This window comes from Anolis carolinensis, chromosome 3, assembly GCF_035594765.1.
Source record: "Anolis carolinensis isolate JA03-04 chromosome 3, rAnoCar3.1.pri, whole genome shotgun sequence".
NCBI classification, from domain to species: domain Eukaryota; kingdom Metazoa; phylum Chordata; class Lepidosauria; order Squamata; family Dactyloidae; genus Anolis; species Anolis carolinensis.
The window spans coordinates 81,931,628-81,954,446 of NC_085843.1; the positions used below are offsets into that span (position 1 = coordinate 81,931,628).

The 22,819-nt window shown below is 39.7% G+C and overlaps 1 protein-coding gene across 4 annotated transcripts in view; it reads right to left on the reverse strand.

The window, feature by feature from the left end:
• The window catches only part of LOC100566358 (cystathionine beta-synthase-like protein), a 62,948-nt gene that overhangs the window by 37,019 nt on the left and 3,110 nt on the right, over positions 1 to 22,819 (reverse strand). Inside the window, exon 1 of one of the 4 annotated variants that reach the window (XM_008107461.3) lies at positions 3,808 to 3,914. The exons of the other annotated variants lie outside the window; for them this stretch is intronic. The gene's annotated coding sequence lies outside the window, so the exon portion shown is untranslated. Of the gene's footprint in view, positions 1 to 3,807; positions 3,915 to 22,819 lie in introns of those variants that run through there. 4 annotated transcript variants of the gene reach the window in all.

Here is a 22,819-nt window from a genome sequence, read left to right on the forward strand (position 1 = left end):
TCGAGGTTGGAGGGCCTGTAGTTTTGTTGTTTTGTGGGTCGCCGTGATGCCATCACTCTCTCATATATATATATATATATATATATATATATATATATATATATATATTTCATTCATGTAAAAGATTGTGTGCTGGCAAAAAATCTGGCTGTTTCTTTGTGTACCTACATAAATTAAAGTATCCTGCTAGGTACTGCCATTCTGTAAAAGGCAAAAAACTTTAGAGGCAACCTAGGATTTTTTGCATGTGTACTAAATTATGTTCGAAACCTTTCACCAATCATTGATAAAAGGGGCCTATGGAAAAGAATGGCTTTGACTAGTCTGAATTTTTAAATGTGGCAAAGGGATTGTCAAAGCAGAGTGATTAAAAAGATTTTTTTTCTTGCATGTAAGTTGCCATAATTATGAGAAGCAGGTTAGTGAGGAATGAATGTAACCAAAAATAATATATGCTTGTTGTGTTCTCTGCATCACCATTAGAGGTTTGTGCATCTGTTTGTGGACATTGTAGTTTGTAAAGCCTGCATTTATGAAGGGTTGCTAAACCAACAGAAGAGGTAATCCAATGCACCAGATATGTGCCAGTGTAACATATTTGTGTTCCGATCCTTAACCAAGAGAAGTGCCAACAGCACAACAGCTGAAGAAACCAAAACCAAAATAGCAGTGTCAAGACACTCCTCCTCTAGTGTCTCTGGAAACTCCATTGCCACTCACCAATCACAGCACTGCATACTGACAACACCCCCATATTGTCAATATACATGCCTTGACAGCGTGGCAACACACAGCCCTACACACCCTCACACAGCCCTGTCACACACCCTCCACATACTATGCAGAACATAAGCCACACACAGAGAGAGAAAGGCTTGCACAGAGCACCCAACTGAAAGGTAACATCCTGCAATTCTCTGTACACGCTTATTTGAAGAGGACTTTCAATCTTGCTAGTCAAATAGCACCTGCCAGCAGGCACACATGATGTGAAGGTGGGGAAGAAGCAGTAATCTACATGGATGAATGGAAACATTCACAAGGACTTGATTAGACAAGAACTGAGCCCAGCTGGGAAAACATAAGTAATGGTGCTCACAAGGCCAAAGGTTTCTTTTAGTTCAGCTGTGAACAATAACCTTCAGTGGAAAAATGTTGAAGCTAGGCTCTGAGCTTGAAAATGTTACTTCTGGGGACAACGACTTCCAGTATTTCCCAACCAACATTTTTTTTTTTGTAAAATTCTGCTTAGCTTTCAGACCAAGAATAGGGAATATGTGAGATTCCAGACACTGCTAAGTAAAACATCACTCATCCCATCCCATAAACTATGCAGGACAAGGTGACCGCAAACTGTAGTTCACATTACCGTGAGGACCGTATCCGGCACTATCCCTGCTGTGGACTCTCCAAAATAACATTAGGATCAGATGACAAGACGACCAATAATGGATACTTTGTTTCTTTTCCAGTGGCTAATTATGTTCTCCCCACAGCACTTTCTCTGCTTCCCTACCACAGGAGGGTTCCATCCCTTTAGTAACTTAAATTAAGAGGATGTGGAACCATAGTTTAATAGAATAGCTCAAGCATAACTTGCAACGGGCTCTAGGTTCAAGGAAGATGTTAGGAGGCAAGTCATGAAACCATGTGCCAAAGAGCGAAACCTACAAAGCATTCTATTACACCTAGCTTATTAATACATGAACTGGTTATTTGTTTTGAAAGTAAAACTTTAATGGAGTTTTGATCTGAAATCTGTCACATCATGTATTTAGCCTTGTTTACACCATGCCAGTTAAAAATTGTAGTATAGAAGTAATTTTCCCAAGATCTGCCAAATAGTTATATGATAATTATCCTCATGAAGGCAAGGGCTCCACAACAAGCCCTCTTATAATCCTTTCCCTGTTTTACTCTCCCTGTCAGCCAGTAATTAATTCTGTGTTGTGTCTTTTCGCCTATTGTGTGTATTTTATTATTGGTTTTTGTTTTTGTCCTTTGATGTTTCATATTTTATCATTGCTTGTATTTTGATTTTGCTGTAAGCCGCCCCGAGTCCACGTCGGGGGAGATGGAGGCGGGATATAAATAAACATATTATTATTATTATTATTATTATTATTATTAATTTAAAAACACCAACATGGACAAAACAGCAAAAGTATTTACAAACAAAAGATTTTTTTTTCTTTCAAGTGGCTACTTTGTGTTCTGTGGTAGTACATATTCCACAAACTAGGACTAGGAATATGAGATTACAGTATAAGTTCCTTATGACTGAATAAATCTGAGGCCATCCATTACTCTAAGACAATTTTTTCTTTACAATCTCCTGGATGTCAAGATAAGCGTCAACTTCAGGATTATACTGAGTCGATGCTACTGTCACGTAGCAGAAGTATACTTGGCTTTAAATTACCTTTGACTGTCTGTAGTATTAAACCCTGTATTGATTGATCCCTGAAATGTCTAAAGGACTGGCAATCCTACACTACAGTTTTGCATCCAAGGCTATTGTAGGAGATAATACCCTGAGGTCATTTATTTACTTTCTGACAAGATAACTGAGTCAACCTTTCATTTGATTTGGCTAGGCTAGTAGTCCTGCTGGTATGCTGTTTGTCTGCTGTTATCTTGGATAAAAACACCATCACCCACATGACTTTAAAGATTATTTGTTAGCCATCAAGAGAGGACAAACTGAAATTGGCACACAGGTCTAGTCTGAGGGAAATAATATGTCCCACGCTCTTCGCTATTCAGAGTGTAATCTTGACAGCCATTGAATGGTATCAGGAGAATGCTCCTCCAACAACACATTTAAAATAAGTTGATGTCTTCTAGTTTTCTTCACCTTCCAGTTTTTACAACCATATATAGAAAACAGAGCTACTATGGTGATTCTAAATATTCTCGCACAACTGGGAAATCCCAGAAATCCCCAGCCTGAACCAGTGGAGAAAGTTCTAATGAGATTGAGATGAAGAGGAAAGTCAAATATTTTGTTTGTCCAGGGTCTTTGTGTCTTTTTCAAAAGAGAAACTGTTTTATGTCACTGGGTTGCTGTGAGTTTTCTGGGCTACAGTGTTCCCTCACTTATTGTGGGGGTTAGGTTCCAGGACCACCCGCAATAAGTGAAAATCCGCAAAGTACGGACACTATATTTATTTTAATATTTATACATTATTTTAGTAGTTATACACTATTTTAAGTCTTTATCAACCAATCGTGTGTTAATAAATCGCCTCCTTCTCCTCCCGTTGCCGCTTGGGCTCCTTTTCTCTCCCTTTGGCTTCTGCTTCCTCTCTTTAGGCTGTAAATTGTAATTTTTTATGATTTATAATAGTCTTTTAGAGTTTATTGAAAAACCGTGAAACAGTGAATCCGCGAAAAGTGAACCACCAAGTAGTGAGGGAACACTGTATATGGTCATGTTCCAGAAGCATTCTCTTCTGACGTTTCACCCACATCTATGCCAGGCATCCTCAGAGGTGAGGTCTGTTGAAAACTAGGCAAATGTTTATACATATCTGTGGAATGTTCAGGTTGGGAGAAAGAAATCTTATCTGCCTGAGGCAAGTGTGAATGTTGCAATTGGCTAGTTTGATTAGCATTGTGTAGCAGCTTCAAAGCCTGGCCGATTTCTGCCTGGGGAGTCTTTTGTTGGGAGGTGTTGGGGGCCAGTTAGGCTGAGAGTGGATGAACAAAAATAAACAAATACTACAAATGCTAAACAAACAAATGTTACAGATGCCATGCCATCTGCAAAGGGATAGGAGACATATGAGAGAAATAGCTACTCACCGAGGCACATCTGGCTAGCTGCTGCTACAGGGCTGAAATGAAACTGCATTCCTTCAGATGTTTCCACCTGAACTATCTATATGCTCTACAGTTTATACTGTAGAGTATGATGTCAGCCTTTCCTAACACTGTGGTGGTTCCTTTTCTCATAAAAAGTTGATTTGCCCAAAGCCTCAATGACCTTTGCAGTTGATTAAAAGCAGCTGCATGAAGCTCCATCTAAGGTACAGAAAACAGGCTTTGTTCTTAGTTACTGGTCAGCTATTGCTATAATCACAGTTCGAAATTGTATTTTGGAAGCTTGACCTCTATAACCAGGAAAGACTGCACCCTCTGCCAAGCCTGTCAGTCTAAGACTGCAATGCATGATGCAGTTTGAATCCTTCTCTTCATCCTAGTTCTATATTGTTTTATTTCTAAAAGCATTTTCTATATACCTAAGCTTGATTCTAGGTTACATAATACACACAACACACTAACAGAGTCATATTTGCCTCTACCATCATGTTTTTAGAGAACTGAAGAAGAGATAGTCTTTCAGGAGCTGAGATAAATCTAAATGGCAATAGTTTGTTAAAGAAAAAGCAGAGTCTCCATACTGGGCGCAGCTTCGTTTTTGCTTTGTGTTCCAACTTTCTTTTGGCCAAGGTTTAAAGAACTCGTGGGTTGCCAGTTTTTACCTCCAGCAAAGGGTGAAAAGTCAAACTTCAGCTTGTATCCAAGCAAGTCTAAATGTACTCTGTGCTAGATATATTGTCGAGCTATGACATCCCCTCCGAAAAATTTATGAACTTCAATAAGACTTCAAACAAGAGATATTTTTATTTTTAAAACATTTTCTGCTCTTTCAATGTTTTGCAATGTCAAAGCCACTAGAGGCTCTGAAAGGACCGAGCAGCAACAATACACTGAATTATATTAAAGCTAAACCCTTTAATAAATGTATAAAAAATGTATTTCTTGTGTAACTTGTATTGCTTGTATATTGTAACAATTTCTGTACGTATAAACTTGTATCAAATATATCCTAAAGGCAGCTGCTTCCCCAGTGCCCCCTAGGAACGGAGATTCCTGTACAATTAAAGTAAGGTCCCTCCAGTGATCTCCCAAGTCAGAAAATATCAGATCCTTCTATGTATGTAGGTATGTATGTGACTAAGATGAGCTTAGGATGTTTACCTGGAGACTTGTCATTCTTATGGAAGAGAAGGCTAAACAGATATAAATACATTCGTCTTCTGAACAGGCAGCAAAGCCCTTGGTTATTTGGTACTGTCATCGTTTGTCTTTTGAGTCTTACACCTTTGTCTCCATGGAACTGGACATTTAAGTCAATCAAGGAATCATCTGCATACCCATGTCATCACCCTCTTCTGTTTCGTACCCTCCACGTGGGCATCTTTGCAACAGACCGGACCTTTAAACTGACCAATGATCAGTTCTTCTTCCTGCCACAGAAATCCCCTCCTCCTGTCAGTGACATCAGAAAAATCTCTGGCCAATCTCTGCGTAGATCTAGCCAGCCCGGTTTCTTAGCCAATTAGGAGAAAGCGCAGGAAGTCTGAATAGCTGTCAAAACTGTACAAAATGTCTTGTATTTTTCTATGGAGCTATGTTTGTCCATTTTGAGCATTGGCTGGTACTTACATCCCTTTTGGACACACTGTAATAAACCTCTGAAGTTTGCTTTCAGCCCAAATTACTTTTTCCCTGTCCTAGCTGATCTGGTTTAGTCGAAAGTCATTGGGCATAGCTGGGCATAACCGGGGTCCTAGCTGAAATCTCATCAAATAGATCAGCCCCATTGTCAAAGCAGCATGGAAGGTGTAAACCTGTCTTCAAGCAAAACATTCAGAAAAAAACAGGTCTAGTACTAGCATACCTGGGCATGTGCAAAGGCCTACAAGCCCTACCAGGGTCCCCTCTAGCCATACAGAATTCGTTCCCTAAAATAGTTCTTTAAAGTTCATGGTGTTTCTGTGCTGGTGCTGCAGTAGATCAACAGTGTCTGCCTAACCTGCATTGGATGCCAGTGCCACCACCTGTGAAAGCCTGCTCACATGCAATAACCAGTTTCTTCCATCTGCATGCCAGTAAGCTCACTTAGCAATGGTTTTGTAATTGTCTGGGAGCTGAAAATTCACTCAGCTTTTTTTCAAATACAACCCTACCAGCTTGAAGGAAAAAAGGGCAAGGCAAGGGATCCATGTGGCATTGGATATTTGTGTGGAAGCTAGCCAGCACAAGGGGACACCTCAAAAGCAATCTTCCAAGAACCCTCAAATGTCTGGAGTTAGACCAAATAAAGTTTAGAGCACAACAGGGGCTACTGTCATGGGGATGGGTTGCACCTCACAGAAGTAGAACTGAATGCTTTTACTCAGAGACTGGCAAACCTGATCAGGCGGACTTTAAACTAGGTTGTGTGGGGACGGTGACATTTTCCTTGGGAACAATAGTTTATCAAGGCCTGGAGTGAACAGACAAAAGCTAAAGAAAGGTTTGGACAAACACAACAAGTACCAAGCAGTGAGAGGAGAATGATCTCAAATAGACAGCTAAGGAGAATGTCTCATTGGCTTAAATGTCTCTACACTAATGCCCAGAGCATGGGAAATAAACAAGATGAGCTGGAACTCTTAGCATGACAATACAGTTATGATGTAATAGGCATAACTGAATCCTGGTGGGATGAGTCCTATAACTTCCATTTATTCTTGTTGAAATTCATTTTATTACTCTCTGCCCAGCTTTCTAATCTGTTAAGGTCATATTGAATTTTGATCCTGTCTTCTGGAGTATTAGCTATCCCTCCTAATTTGGTCTATTTTTCTGAAATAGGTTATACTTCTCCATTGCTACATTCCAGATACTACACTTGGGCAGAAAAAAATGAAATGCAAAGATGCAGAATAGGTGATGCATGGCTCAACAACAGTTCATGTGAAAAAGATCTTGGAGCATTTATGGGCAACATGTTGAACATGAGCTACCAGTGTAAAAAGGCCAATGGGATTTTGGGCTGCATCAAAATAAGTATAGTGTCTAGATCGAGGGAAGTTGTGGCGACTCTCTATTCTGCTTTGGTTGAACCTCACCGGGAATGCTGTGTCCAATTCTGGGCACCACAATTTAAAGGAGACATTGACAAGCTGGAAGGTGTCCAGAGAAGAGCAAATAAAATGATCAAAGTTTTGGAGACGATGTCCTGTGAGAAGTGTCTTAAAGAGCTGGGGATGTTTAGTCTGCAGAAAAGAAAGTTGAGAGGAGATATGATAGCCATGTATAAATATGTGAAAGGGTGTTCATAAGGAAGAGGAAGCAGGCTTGTTTTCTGCTGTCCTGAAAACTAGGACTCGAAGCAATGAGTTCAAATTACAGGAAAGGAGATCCCACCTGAACATTAGGATGAACTTCCTGAGTGTAAGAGCTATTCAACAGTGGCGTGTGGTAGAAGCTCCTTCCTTGGAAGTTTTTAAACAGAGGCTGGAGGCCATCTGTCAGGGGTACTTTGATAGTGCTTTTCCTGCATGGCAGGGAGTTGAACTAGATGGCCCATGTGGTCTCTTCCAAATCTATTATTCTATAAATTCTACGAAATACGTCACATCACTTTGTTCAACAGCACTGTGTTGATTCATTTGGACGTAAACTTTACATCTCCTCCACTGCTGTAAAATAATCCCAGGTTGTGTTACAACATAATCTGCTTCATCATGAAGCTATAAAAATTAATACTAATTGAACAGTATACTAAAAATCCCATTTGTATTTCCCTTCACTATCTCATTCTAATACACAGGAAAACTGCCTATTACATGGATGAGAACTGTGTCATTGGATTGCAACCCCTAGCATGCTTCACCATTGGCTTGACTTCCTGGGATTTGCAGACCAACATTATTTGGAGGCTGCCTAATGTTCACCTGATGCCAAAAAATGAATGCCGGAACCATCCAAACTGTAAAGGAAGAGTATTCTTCAGCCGGTGTGCCCCACTAATAAAGCTCTGTCATGACCGGGGGAAGACTTTCTTACAATATCTCATTCAAGGATGAGATGATAAATCAATTGTCACAGACTTTCTTTCCATTACTTTACTATTAAAACATTCAAAGGGAGTGTTAATCCTAGTAGACCACTTGCCTATTTGGTCAAAGAGAGACAGGATCATAGGCTATGATATCTTTACTCTTTTGGTCACTTAACCACAATGAACCACATGATTTAAGCATAAAGCACTCCTGCCATCATGCAACTTGCAAGCAGCCATATTTTTTACACGAGTATGGCATTTGATTTAATTTCTGAGGTTGGTGAAACCCTCAGCAGGTTCTGAGAGCAGAAAAATTCATCCTAAATCTCTGGGATGTTCCAAAGAGTCACTATCTGAAAAAAGTCTGGAACAAAACCGACAATCTCCTATGTGGGGCTATTGTAAAAAACTTCTAAACCCTGTGTGGTGGACAACCTGTTCATCATGGAAGATAATATCAGATATTTCTACTGTACTGTGTGTTCCAACTTCTGTGCCATCACAAGGTCAAGAAAGGAAATGGAAACAGATTTTCTTGATTATAAGCAGATTAGTAACATTCTCCATTTAAATAAAACAATCACCGAATATGGATCACAGTACATTTTGTCCGGAGTTTGTTATAGCCTCTGCAGTACATTGTTTTCTCTTTCTGGGCAATGAAAAAGGTACAAGGTTTCAATGACTACTCTGGTCTTCTTTGTCTTTTGTCTTTTCAGTCGGTCCCATTCTTTATCAAAATATACAAAGTGAGAAGTGCAACAAAATGATGAAATGCAGAATAATCTTATCCAGGCATCTAAACAGTGAGGTACACGCTTCTGCAGGATACTCCGCTTGACCATACCTCAGTATTTCTTTGCTCCTCACAGCAGACCACCCACCATTTTGCAATCATTCAGTATGTTCAGCACCCCCCCCCCCCCCCCAAGGATCTTTCGCACAGGGTTGGATGTTCCTTCTTGCACTTTTCGTTTCTACTTTGGCGAAACTTAGGGTCCCCCATGACTATTAATATTTTTTTTCTTGTGCATTTTGTATGAGTGGACGATAAACAGTGATCTCCAATTGACACAGGCTGGAAATGTGAAGAACTTGCATGCATATGTGTCATTAAGAGTTGGGATATTATCACAGAGGACATTGTGGCCAAAAGCTTTAAAACAACTATCATTTTTAATACACTGGATGAATTAGAAGGGAAAACTATCTTCCATGAGCAGTGCTAAGGACAGTGCATCAGATAACACCAGCAATGCCAGTGGTGCAGTCTTTGGTCAAGAAGTTTAAAACGTTTTAGGATTTAGATTTGTTTCTTGGACATACTTGCATATGTTCTCAAGTTGTTTTCAACATCATTTTATTACAATATTATTTTGGAAAAGAAAAATGGCAGGGGGTGTCCCTGCATAATAATTGCACTTCCCCTTTTTCCAAAAAGGGGTGAATGTACGACTACGGTATATTATTAATATGTATATCTTTGCATAAATGTGACTCATACTACAGCTTTGCTGCCCTAATTAGCTGGAACTATTGTGGAAGCATGCATTTTCAGTTCCCAACTTCTGCTTTTTATGTCACAAAAGTAAAGTTGTGACCTACTGCTTGCCAAACCATACAGCTGTCCTGTGAAGATACTTATTCTAGCCATCCCACACGTAAGTCACTTTGTTTTTATCAGTTGAAAAAAAGGAAAACAAGTAAGACATAGATGTCAAAAGTTGTTTGAAGCTGAGCAGAGGCACTTAAATAAGATCCCATTGGATGTAGAGAATATTAGCATGGATTACCCACTGTAACATTCTTCCCAAACAAGCCTAATACAATCAGGGAATAGGAAAAAAAAAAACAGAACAAGTCAGAAGCACTAAAAGGAATGGAATCATGTGTTTTGTCAGAACACAACTATACAATTCAGAAAAATATTCTAAGAACTTTAAAAATTCAGCAGAGATATTTCTAAGACACTAAGGTATCTACTAGGCATGGGCGAATTTATCGGAATTGTCTTAAATCAGAATAAAATCATATATATTCCGATTTGTGAACGCGGTTCCAACGTGGGTTAGCGCTTCGGATACGCGTGATTTTGAAGCGTTTGAGTCCATTCTTGTAATGGGCTCGTTATTTGTTCGGAAATAAAGTAATGCATTTTTGCATTGGTTTTCAGGGAGGTGCAGCTTAGCCTGAGCTTGCTTCCCTGACCAATTGCTGTGCATGTTAATGTAAGGGGAGGGGTTTGGACGTCCTCCCCTCCCTGAAAAGTGGCTTGAAGTGCCTGTGCAAGCCACGAGGCTACATTCTGGGCTGGGAGGTTGGCTTTGCAAATGCTGTGGGTGCTGGGTGGACTCTTTATCTTTTGCTGCCTGTGACTAAGATTGCTTGCCTGCCCTGGCAGTGGCCTCTTGTTGTTGTGGGGCAGGGCAGGCATTGAAAGAAGAACTTTGAAGAAAAGGGTGGGAAAGGGGATACTTTTTTCTTTTAAAATTGTAAAATAAAGAAGGAGAAGTAAAGTGACATTTTATTTTTTGTGAAAAAAGGTGGGGGTTGGGAGGGCGAAACTAGTGATGCGTTTTATTTTAAATTTAAACATTAAGCAAGCAGCTAAAAGAAGCTCTATTTTTTGTATAAAAATGGGGGTGGTATCTTGTTGTTACTAGAGGAAAGGGCTTATTTTTGTGTGTTTGTTGGCCTTGGCTCCTCAAGGTACTCCAAGGCCAAGTTACTCTGTTTCTCTTGCTTTATGTGTGCTGGTTTGTTTGATTGCAACTCCCATCCCTCTGAGAAGCCAAATTAGCCAGGTGCTTTTAAGTCTGGGGCACCCTCCAAAGTTACTCTAGGTTCAAACAAATCTCTTGCCTCTCTTTGCTTTGTGTGTGTTGGTTTGTTTGGCCTCCTCAAATCCCCGCGTGGGACTCATTTCCAGAAATCCTCTCTGCTGGAGTGGATTCCCTAAGTCTGGGGACCCCAGCCACGGCTGAATCCTTCTTTAGGTTCAAGCCCTCAGGATTCAAATCACAAACTCTCAGCCCCCAAAAGCCCCGTGAAACGGGAAATAAGACTTTCAAGCCAGGAACAGATTCCCTTATTCTGAGGCCAATGGACATCTGTCGGGAGTGGTTTGATGGTGTGCTATGATTTCTGTTCCTGGTTGATAACTGTCACTTCCTGATAGGTTCTGTCACAAAAATATGGCAAAACTTTATTACACTGCTAGAGCTTTGTCTTTGTGCAAGGGACATGGTGCTATGATAGCACATTATGGTTTGCTGGGACACTGTCCACCAATTTCACAGAGTTTCAGCCACAAAAACAAAGTTTTTGAAGTAGAACAAGGATTTTCAAAGTAAAGACAATCCAATGAAACAGGAAATAAGACTTTCAAACCAGGAACAGATTTCTGCAATTATTAAAAAATGTTTTTTATAAAAGCTATGAAAATTCGCCAAAAATCAGAGGATAAGGGAAACGTTCTGAAATTTGGTGAGCTAGCAGTGGTAAATATGTTCTACCATTGTACCAAATTTGATCAGGATAGCTCAAAAAATGAGGGTGGAAGAGTCCTCTAAATTTTCCCCCAGTGCTGTTTTTTTGCTGTTGCGCATGTGCGTCCATAATTAACGAAGTAATTACGAATATTCTGAATTTTTGTAGTTTTGAATTTTTTGCTTCAAAATTTGGAAATTACTTTAGAAATGAAGCGCTAGCACCCCCTACTTTCGAAGTGAGTTTAGAACCATTTTTTTCATGGATCACACATGCCTAGTATCTACAGGTTAATAAAATAAAAAACCATGAAAATAGTCATAATGTATAAATGACTCTTCTTTACCCCAAATCAATCACTTTCCACATTAAAAGTTTGCAACTCAATCAAAACATAAATAGAAATAATAATAACAACAGCAACAGCCTAATTATTGTATTAGGCCAACATGAATTTTGGAGCAACAGCTCTCATAATCCCAATCTCAGCTCCTCTTCCTTTATTCAGCATCAATCCCTGAAAACTACTACAACCTAGTTACCTCTCCTCTACTAGAAAGTAGAAACAGCTCTAAGGATGCATTAAAACCAAAGCAGAAAGGAGATTGAAGTGGGCCAAGAAAAAAGATAGGTAGCCCATGGAGGATAACTCCAGGAAGTCACTGCTCATCCTTACCTGGATGTGGGAAGCCTCCTTAAAATGCCTTGGAAAGAGTGTGTGGCATAGTGCAGGCCTGGGAGAGAAAGCGCACATGCCTGCTGCAGCACCTCTTCTCCTCTAGAGTAGGAAACAGCTTTAAGAACTTTCCTCCTTTAAATGCCTTCGAAAGGGTGCATGTGTAGCATGCAGGCCTGGGAGAGAAAGAGTACATGCATACCTGCAGCACCTCTCCTCCTCTACAGTAGAAACAGCTTAAATGCCCAAAATGATGTGAAGGGGAGCCTGGGAAGTCCCCCTTCCCCACAATGGGCCAGATAGAAAACAAATCTTTCAGCTCCCCAGAGTGAAAACAGATTTCTGCCCTCCTGAATTTGGGAGGATCCCAAAAAAATGGATCGGGGCCCCACCGAAACAGATTGCGGTTTACCCGGATTGCACAAGCCTATTGGAAAGATATGTTGCTCATAACCTAAATCTGCACGACAATAATGTTTTGGTGTACTTGGGTTCCCTAAAGCACACTTGGGTGAGTTAAGTAGGGTGTTTCTTAAGGCATGTGTTACATTGACGCCAGTAGAGTGATAATTTGATAGCTGAGCTTCACACTATAAATTCAACTTTTACTATTTGGTTCTCAATTACTGCATGGTGTGCCAAGATTATGCAACACCCACTTGTAGGAAAGCAGAGAGAGCAGGCGCAGTCAGCATACTGAGATATAAAAGTAGTAGTTGTGATGCTTGTTATGATATATATAGCTCTAAGGCTCTAAAAGCTGCACTCCCCTTGTACCATGGATCTTTCCAAACAAAATCTGTCATATCTGTTTCCCAAGGCTCATCAGTTATATTAATAAGCCTAGGACTACATCCAGAACATGGCTGGTTTTACAATATCTGTTGTAGTGGAACTACATTGAAATTGAACTTTAATGCAAGAATGAGAGATGTGAGGATCTTTGAGAAAAGAAAATGAACAAGATAAATTATTTGAGTTGGATTCAAACTTAGTAATTCCAGGCGTAGAACACTAAAATCAATGGGACTTGCATTAGAAGAATCAAGGTGGAAAAGGTTATTAGACTAGGATTTTGGAGATTCAAGTCAAATCCCCACTCATACTCGAAGTTCTAGCCTCCACTGATCTTGGGTCAGTCACTGTCTCGCAGTCTAATTTAGCACAAAAAGTTATTGAAGAGGTTAGGAAGAATACATCCATGTACAAGTTAGAACTCAATGAAAAAAAGGCAGTCTATAATGAAAGAAAGACTTGAATACATAAACATAGGTTTAATATTTAATATGAATAAAATAATACTTTATTTTGCAGTAGTTCAGTGATTTGGGTGCCACATTTTAAGAAGAACGCTAACTTATGACTCCTTCTATACTGCCATATGAAATCCAGATTATCTGGTTTGAACTCAATCCAGTTCAAAGCAGATAACGGCAGTGTAGACTCATATAATCCAGTTCAAAGCAGACAATGTGAATTATCTGATTGATAATCTGGATCATATGGCAGTGTAGAAGAGGCCTCAGAGGCACACAATGAATATGGTAACTCATATTGAAAACAAGTTCAATAAAATACAGCTGGAAGAAATGGGTAGCTCATGGTGGAGAAGAGAAGACTGATAAGTGGTATAGTTCTCTTCAAATACATGGAAGCCTGCCACAGAGAAGAAGGCAAAGATTTGCTATCTGGTGCCTCAGAAGGATATTTCATGAATTTAACTCAGAAGAGGTAGATTTTGTTTAAACATCTGGAAAAACTGCTCGTTAGAAAGAGCAAGCCGACAGTGGAATCAATTAACTGCAGACTCTAATTCACTTGTGATTTTCAAGTAGAAATGAGATAACAGCAAGACTTTTACATGCAGTTTCATCTTCATGCATAATCTTAGGGAGAATATCTTAAAGATGGCATCTTTCTAAAAAATCTCTAGGTTCTCCAATGCAATTCAACAGTAAGCTGGGACTGGAAGTTAGGCAGTTCAGTGGTGTTTGGTCATAATTACACTTGAGTCCTGGCTATATAACCTCCCAGGAGGCATATAAACTGTGAGAGAGACTGTAGCTTCATTTCCTTCACCACCAAGCAGCAGCGAAAAAACGACGAATGAAAATAGTGGGGAGGATGGGTGGGGATGTGCGAATTTCACAGATGATCACTCGAAGAAACAGTTACAGGTAAGCAACACTTCTTCATGGTCTCTATGAAAATCGCACAAATGGTAGAATAGCTAGCTACTTACTGCGGTAGGCGGGCATCATGCCACCGAGGAAAAAAGAACTGCTCTGCCAAATGCTGTATCCTTCCTTGAAGTAGGGAGGAGGGCTTGCTCACAGAACAATGCCCTTTTAAGCATTTCTCTCACCTTCTCCATGTCCCTGTGGTAAATGAAAGGCACACGGGGCAGGACACCATCACATGGGTTTTCCCCAAGCACAAAAAGCACATAGTGTGTCCACCTGCATTTGGGAGCCTCCCCCCACAAGAAGCACATTTCTTAATAGAAGACATAACTGGCCTTAGTCAGGATGCAGTCCGAGTCAAGTAGGGCAGTAGAAGAAGTCATTGTCACAAAACAGTCCAGGGTTTGTAACCAAAAAGCAGTGTCAAAGTTATAAGGGTAATCCAAAAGTGTAGTTAAGCACAGTCCAATTTCAAATACTTTGAAACTAGTCAGTTGTAAGATAGATTCCTTAGGCTGCTGCTCTGGCGGCATTGAAAAAAACTGAGGCTATAGCTTCTCCCACAACCTATATGCCTCCTGGGGAGGGTGGGGCTATAACCAGGACTCAAAAGCTGTCTAAAAGATTCCGAGCTACTGTGCAGGCACAAAAAGAACCATATGTGCGATTTTCATGGAGACCACAAAGAAGAAAGGTTATATCCAGAGAGTTTCTTGCTCTCCTAATTTTCTTATGTTTAGGAATTTTTAAATTCTGTAGAATTTACAAACACATGATATCCTCACTTCAACGCTGAAATGATTTCCTCACTGAACTTCACAAGAGGTCATTTTTGTAAACTTTAGAATTCTATTGTACTCACTACTTCTTCTGGGAAATGGAATTCTTTGAAAGGCTGTCTCTGCTGTATTTATTGATTTCATTGTAACGTAAATTTAGTACGTCATGGAAATAATCACCAGCTCTGAGGTTTTTCATTTCAAAAGACAAAGCCGTCTTAGTGTTGACTCATGGGTGTAACTCTGTCCAGGTATTTGATAAAAGATACTTTTAAATCCTTAAGACAATATTCAGCTCTGTTATTTTTTACTTGATAGGAGTGTCCTGGAGATATTTTCACAGAAGCTTCTCCAAGGGAAGATATTGCTGGACTGCAATTCTTGCATCTTCAGCCATGGGGAATGCTAGGATCTGCAATTCAGCAAGTTCTGGAAGACTGCATGGCTTCCATCCCTGTACTACAGGAAATAGCACCAGTTGCTACAAAAATCATAGGTATTCTCCTAATCTGCTATAAGATACTTTTACTTTCTATCTTCATTTGTTTGAATATGAACTAATGCTCTAAGCAGGGCATCTTTGATTAACATACATTTGTGGTGTCATGTAGGGCGAACAGATTGCTACTTATCCAGTTTGCTATTTACTGCCAGTGGTGAAGAGAGGTTGCTTGACATAAGATACCTTCTCATCTATTCCAACTATCATCATCATGTCCTTGGATAAAACACCGGAGGAGGTAGAACTGGGAGAGATCTAAGGGTCATCTTGTACAATCCCTTGCCAGGGAAGAAAACTCACAACGAGACCATCCCTCATTCTCCAAACTATATGTAAGAACTACTGAGAGCACACCAGCCTCTGAGGAAGTCTACTCCACTTTAATTAAATGTTCTTACTTTAACAGTAAACCCTTTGAAACAAACAATGCCTGGCAGAGGCATGCCACAGAATTGAGCTGGAGGACCCAAAGGACACTTTTTTAGGCACCGCTAGGTCCTCTGCTTTGATACCTAGAGAAGTAAATGAAAGCACAGATACCAGTTCCACGGAAACAGGGGTTTTACTGTACTTTATAAAAAATCTTGAAAAGTACTTGAAGACTTCACATTTAGGACTTTGACAAGATCCCCATGATCTTCTTGCAAACAAACTAGTCAAATGTGAGCTAGAAAATACTACTATGGATTTGTAACTGGTTAAGTGACTGAACCCAAAGGGTGCTCGCCAATGGTTCCACTTCATCTTGGAAAGTAGTGACTAGTGAATGCTACAGGGTTGGGTCCTGGGCCCAGTGCTGTTCAACATTTTTATTAATGACTTAAATTTAGAGAACATGCTTATCAAGTTAGCTGCTTCTTCTTCATTCACACTGCCATTTCCGACTCTTTGTGACCTCAAGTTTGCAGATGACACCAAACTGGAAGGAAATAGCTAATACTCCAGAGGATAGGAACAGAATTCAAAAGGACCTCAACAGATTAAATAGCTGGGACAAAACTAAGAAAATGAATTTCAACAAGAACAAATGTAAGATACTTCACTTAGGCAGAAAGAAATGAAATGTACAGATACAGGATGGGTGACACCTAGCTCGACAAAAGTCCATGTGAAAAGGATCTTGGAGTCTTAGTGGACAATAAGTTGAACATGAGCAAACAATGTGATGCAGCAGCTAAAAGGACCAATGATATTTTGGGCTGCATAAAAAGGAGTGTCTAGATCAAGTGAGGTCATGGTGCCACTCTATTGTGCTCACCATATCTGGAATACAATATCCAATTCTGGACACTACAATTTAAAAGAGATATTAACAAACTGTAAGGCATCCAGAGGAGGGCAACTAAAATGATCAAAGGTCTGGAGACAATGCCCTGGGAGGAGAGTCTTAAAGAGTGAGGCATGTTTAGCTTGCAGAAGAGAAGGTTGAGGGGAGAAATGATAGCAATGTATAAATATGTGAAAGGATGCCATAAGGATGAGGGAACAGCTTTTCTGCTACCCTGGAAACTAGGACTTGGAGTAATGGGTTCAAATTACAGGAAAGCAAGTTTCACCAGAACATTAGAAAGAACTTTCTGACAGTAAGAGCTATTCAGCAGTGGAACTCTTTGCCTTGGATCTGAGACGCAAGGAAATAAAAAATGAACATGAGGGGAAATCAAAATGGAGTACATTGTAAAATATAATCATCATAGAATTCGGTTATTTATATTCATTCATAAAAAATTGGAATGTTTATGCCTTTTTGTCCTCAGAAGCCCACCTCCCCTAATTAGAAGACAGATAAGACAGTAAGAGTTGTTTGGCACTGAAATATGCAGCCTCAAAGTGTGGTGGAGTCCCCCTTTCTAGAGTTTTTTAAGCAGAGGATTCACAGCCATCTGTCAGGGATGCTTTGGTTGGGCTTTTTCTGCTTGGCAAGGGATTGGATGGGATGGCCCTTGGGGTTTCTTCCAACTCTATGATTCTATGAAATGCTCAAGATGGTTCTATGAGGAAATCCCAGATGATGTGCAAATTGTAGATGAGATTATAATCTGGTGAAAGTTGGAGTTGATTTGTCTAGAAGGCAAAAACAAGTTACAACTGGTGGACCATGTCAAAATGAAAATTGCTCAGTCACCTGCCAAGAACATTCTGGGGTGGAGATTTCAAGTATATGGTGCCAGAAAGATAATACAATTACAGTAGAGTCTCACTTATCCAAGCCTCGCTTATCCAAGCCTCTGGATAATCCAAGCCATTTTTGTAGTCAATGTTTTCAATATATCATGATTTTTTAGTGCTAAATTCATAAATACAGTAATTACTACATAGCATTACTGCATATTGAACTACTTTTTCTGTCAAATTAGTTGTATAACATGATGTTTTGGTGCTTAATTTGTAAAATCATAACCTAATTTGATGTTTAATAGGCTTTTCCTTAATCCCTCCTTATTATCCAAGATATTCGCTTATCCAAGCTTCTGCCGGCCCGTTTAGCTTGGATAACTGAGACTCTACTGTACTCCAATGTCATATTTCTATGTTCTCACCCTTTACATATGAAGATTGGCAACACATTTAATGTCCCAGATCTCAAGGTATAGTTATATTAGTGCACTTGGGGGCAATTCCATTCCTCAATCTGATCCCCAGAGCCAATGCAAAAATACAGAAGACGGTGGGACTTTGAGTTCTTGGCTATGATTGTATGCCGATCACAAACATGTAGTTCCCGACACAGTACTTTCATGTGATTACAAATCAGGGCTTTTTCATTTCTATTTTAGGAAAATTCAGGACATATATGTACATGTATATATGTGTCCTCCCATCCAGAAGGGAGCCCCCAGTAAGTGGAAGTCCTGAATGCCGCCCTAAAGGAGTAAGTGAATCATAGTAAAGGCAAAGGTTTTCCAATGACATTAAGTCTAGTTGTGTCCGACTCTGGTAAGTGGTGCTCATCTCTATTTCTAAGCCGAAGAGCCGGCGTTGTCCGTAGCCGGCATGACTGCATGGCGCACCATTACCTTCTTGCCGGAGCAGTACCTATTTGTCTACTCACATTTGCATGCTTTCGAACTGCTAGGTTGGCAGAAGCTGGGGCTAACAGCAGGAGCTCACCCGCTCCCCAGATTTGAACTGGTCAGCAAGTTCAGTATGATTCAGCAAGTGAATCATACTCATCATACTTTCTAGTCCTCCACAAATGTGAATCTGGTGACCCACCAAATGAACGGCTTTGATTTATCCGTGGGTGGGATTTTTTTTTAAAATCAATATACAGTTCTCTCCACATTTGCAGTTTTGATTTTTTGAGTATTTGATTATTCACGAACATGGTTAAACATATGAACTCTAGGAATATCTAGGCCCTCCAGTGTGATTCTATGGCCAACTTCCTTCAGTCATGTCAGAAGACCTAGAGATTTATAGAGATAACACACCTTTCTAGGAATCTCTGTCTTCCAGTACAGATCTATGGTCAAGCTTCCAGCAGATTTTTTTTTTGAAATAATTTTTATTGAAAAAAAATCAAGTGAGGGGGGAAGGGGTAAAAAGGTAAAGGGAGAAAAAAAGGAGGGGAGAAAGAAAAAGGGGGGAAAAGTGAATAGATTAAAATGGGGAGAAGAAGAAAAGAGAAAAGAAGAAAAAATAGAGCTTCCAGCAGATATTGACCACTGAGTCTTGCTGGAAGATCTAAAAATTCCTAGAGACATGTTCTTTCAAGGATATTTTTTTATTTGCGGTTTTTCACTTTCATGGGGGCCCTGAGGAAATATGGAGGGATGATTGTTTTCTCTGCAGAACAATTAATAAGAGCTTTAAAGTTTCAATCAATGAATCAAACAAACAATTAGAGTATTTATATCAGTTGTTCAAAAGCTCTGATCTTTGGGCATACCAATATTGTTCTCAAACATGCAAATTTAACACAATGTTGATCAAACTTTGAAAAAACTACATAAATACCTGGAACACTTTCAAAGATGCAAGAAGGAGAATTAGATTTATCAGTTATTAATAGCCTAAACATTTAGTGAATAACAGAAAGCAGGAAGAGATTTCAATGAACAAACTAGAACAAGTTGTCCCAAGTTTAACTTAAAAATTATCTGACTTATCAGATGTTAATTATCCAAATGAAACAGTATGCAACACTACTTTTACAACCTCCAGTTAGAATCTTATGTATAAATTGTTATCTTTATAACTTGAAAGACAACTATTATAACAACCATACTTTTCACATGCTACTACTTAATGGCAGACTGACGACTCTACATTCTTACCCTAGAACCAAAGCATGGCACTTGCAACTTCTTTGAAGGGTGGGAGAATCACTGCCTAAACCTTTCAGAAAGATATTCAAACTGAGACTTCTTCCATCACTGCATCCATTTATTTGTGTAATTAAACCCTCATATTTGATAAATTATGTTCAAAACAGAAGTCTCTTAAAGAGATATAGTAATTAAGCATGTGCCAGCAACCTCATGCAATGATACTATGGAATCTCTATTACCTCTTCTATTCATGCTGGGATTTGTTTTATAATCGTGCTAGAATCAAAGGGTTTAGAAACCCACACGTATTACTTTCCCATCCACCCACCTCACCTTTTCTTTCTTAGCTCCCTCTATCATTATCACATTCCTAGGATAGATAGGTAAATGCTGCAGAATAGTCCATTATACTTGAGTTTTATGTTGGGTGAAAACAGAGATTGCACAGACATGCTCAGAAGTTTCACATGCACAGCCAAACCTTTAATTTCATCCCTTTTTCATCAAGTTAATACTTGATATTGTATTCTTATTTATGAGAGCCAGTATGGTGTACTAGTTTGAGTGTTGGATTAGGGCTCCAAGAGAGTAAGGTTCATTCCCCCACTCAGCCATGGAAATCCATGGGGAGATCTTGGGCAAGTCACACTCTCTCACCCAACGAGGAAGGCAATAGACAACGTCCTCCAAATAAATCTTAACATTAGAATCCAATGTTAGGGTCATCATGAGGCAGGAGCAACTTGAAGGCACACAAAAATAAACCCACCTACGTAATTATATGTGTACCCTTCTTGTCACGTCACTACATCAACAATAGACATCATAAACCCTACTCTTTCTTTATATTCACACTTTCAGTCTTGGGAGAGGGAGAAATGTTACCCTGAATGGAGTAATAACAGGTTATGTAAGCATACTATTCAGAGCCTGAGAAAAGGTTATGCTTTTGTGTTACAACTTCCAGCAAGTTGTGGTCCAAAGAAGTAATTTTTTCATGCTGTGATCCAAAGCAGTAATTGCAGAAGTAATTGTTGTATGATGTGACAATGTGCACTTTATTTGAAGATTACTTTAGTCCTCCCCCGCCTCCATGGACTATCACTATTATTGATATAAATGAAACATTCAAGATTATTGACATTTTATATATTTACACTTATTAAAAACAATTTAATTTTAACAGTGATAAAAATAAAGTCTAAGTGTTGTAAGGGGCCCCTGGTGGTGGCGCAGTGTATTAAAGCACTGAGCTGCTGAACTTGCAGAACTTGCAGACCGAAAGGTCCCAGGTTCAAATCCCGGGAGCGGAATGAGCGCCCGCTGTTAGCCCCAGCTCCTGCCAACCTAGCAGTTCGAAAACATGCAAATGTGAGTAGATAAATAGGTACTGCTCTAGCGGGAAGGTAATGGCGCTCCATGCAGTCATGCTGACCACATGACCTTGGAGGTGTCTATGGACAATGCCAGCTCTTCGGCTTAGAAATGGAGATGAGCACCAACCGCCTGAGTTGATCATGACTGGACTTAATGTCAGGGGAAAACCTTTACCTATGTATTGTAAACTTTGGTTTTCCAGATGTTTTGTACTTAAGCTCTCAGAAGTTCTGACTATTGGCCAGACTGGCAGGAACGCCTGTGAATTGAAGTCCAGAGCAGCAAGATAGTCTGACAACACAACTCTTCCAAGTTCAGATACCTTGAATGAGGAATCCTGATTGCGGGAACAGAAACCCAATTCACCTGCAAAGTCCACTTATCTTAATGAAAACCTATGTGACTGAAATACGGCTATATTTGCCATTCCTAAGAGATCATCCCTTTTGCAGGAAATGCATATTCAAAGATGGGGAAGGAACTATATACAATCTAATGGCAAGTGTAAACACCATTCTACAAATATGATGTAAATATGAAGCAGGACCTAATAAATAATGCTTTATGTCAAAATATTCTGGTTTATGAGAAGAGTTGATAACCATTAACTGATGAGTTGTTGCTGCAGTATTTCTACAGTATTTTTTTAAAAAGCTTCCCTTCTGCACAAATATTTGCTTACAAAGCCCACGCAATAAGTACATAATGGAAACTTGTTTCTGAGAAAGCGCACACAAAATTGATCTGCAAATCAACCAGTTCAGAATGCCTGTTATTCTTTTTCTCTGCAATGCCTCATAAATGTGCCTGCATTCTCACTGTATATTTATCTATCCCCAAAAGCTCAGAATTGGGATATGCAATATTAAATATTGCTGTTTTACCAGGAGTAACGTTTGGAGCCGCCAGTGGTGCAATAAGTTAAACCCTTGTGCTGGCAGGACTGCTGACCGAAAGGTTGGCAGTTGGAATCCGTGGAGCGAGGTGAGCTCCTGTCTGTCAGCTCCAGCTTCCCATGCAGGGACATGAGAGAAGCTTCCTATAGGATGGTAAAACATCAGGGCGTCCCTTGGGTAATGTCCTTGCAGATGGCCAATTTTCTCACACCAGAAGCGACTTGCAGTTTCTCAAGTCGCTCTGACACGAGAAAAAAAAAAAGGTAAAAAGGGGGCACCAGCAACAAAACGTAATAAGGTTTATCCCAACCCAGACCATTGCTTTTCAAGACTAATAGGGGTTGGAGGATGGAAAAGAACCGCTGTGTGAATTGCACCTCCTTTAAGAAAAAGGAAACCACAGGAATTTCTGGAATTTTGCCAGACTGGAACTATACCCAGCATCTTTTTGACCTCTGATCTGAACCCTTTTGGAAAGGCTCTCTTGCTATTTTATCTGCCGAAGTCATATGTAATTGGAGCCTTGACAAATTTCCCAAGGCAGATCATCTTTGCAATGTTCAAGCTACAGAAGGAAGCATTTCTGAGATTTTGTTCACAAATAATAGCTTTTCCTATATTCTTATGTTGACAGAAATTCATTAGCCACATTTATGAATTTTAGTGATTTCTGAATTCGCCTTTCCCTTTTCCTATGAAAAACCTATGGAGGCTGAAACATAAGAATATAGGAAAGGCTATTTTTTTAAAAAGATAACTCCCCAGAATATTCCAGCCATTATCACTTGCATGAACATTTA